Source organism: Lemur catta, chromosome 7 (assembly GCF_020740605.2).
Source record: "Lemur catta isolate mLemCat1 chromosome 7, mLemCat1.pri, whole genome shotgun sequence".
Lineage (NCBI taxonomy): Eukaryota > Metazoa > Chordata > Mammalia > Primates > Lemuridae > Lemur > Lemur catta.
Window position 1 is genome coordinate 81675518 of NC_059134.1, and position 777 is coordinate 81676294.

Genomic DNA, 777 nt, shown 5'->3' on the forward strand with positions numbered 1-777 from the left:
TATTCAAACGTATTTTGAAAAATTTCAAAAACTCCAAATGGGCACAGGAAATAAACAGACAATTCATATAAAAATTTAATTAGAAGAGAGATATATGGAAAGTTATAATCAAATAAATGCAAATTAAGGCAACTTTTTTTTTTTAATATCCACAAACTCTAACAAAAAGATCTAAAGTTAAGACACTCAATTCAGATGAATTTGGGAAGAGAATCAATATGTTCACTTATTGCTGGCTGTATTACCAGTAGGTACAACCCTATCTAAAACAATAGGACAATATATAACAAGTAATATAAAGATGGTCAGACCTTTTGAAAAGTGAGTGAAGTCCTACGAGTTTATTCTAAGACATAGTTTAAAAGAAGCATGAAGGTATATGGGTGAGAGCATTCACTGAAATTTTGTCCATAAAGACAAGAATAGGAAATGACCTAAATATCCATCTTTAGGATAATGAATGAATGTTTTTTTTAATCCCATAGAAGATTATAACATTAAAATTATCATTATGAAGTTTATGTAAAGTCATTATGCACAATGATAAGTAGAAAAAGCAGACAAAAATAGTAGGCACATCAGTTGTAACTAGGTAGTTTAAGATATATTCTCGTGGAATATCATTCATCCATTCAGTAAAAATGTATTAAGCAACTATTATCTACAGCTGTAATGTTAGCAACAAAGGATACAGTCCCTGAACTCACACTCATAATCGTAAGGAATAAAGACCTGTAAAAATAAATATTATAATATAGAAAGTACCACCTGGTATTT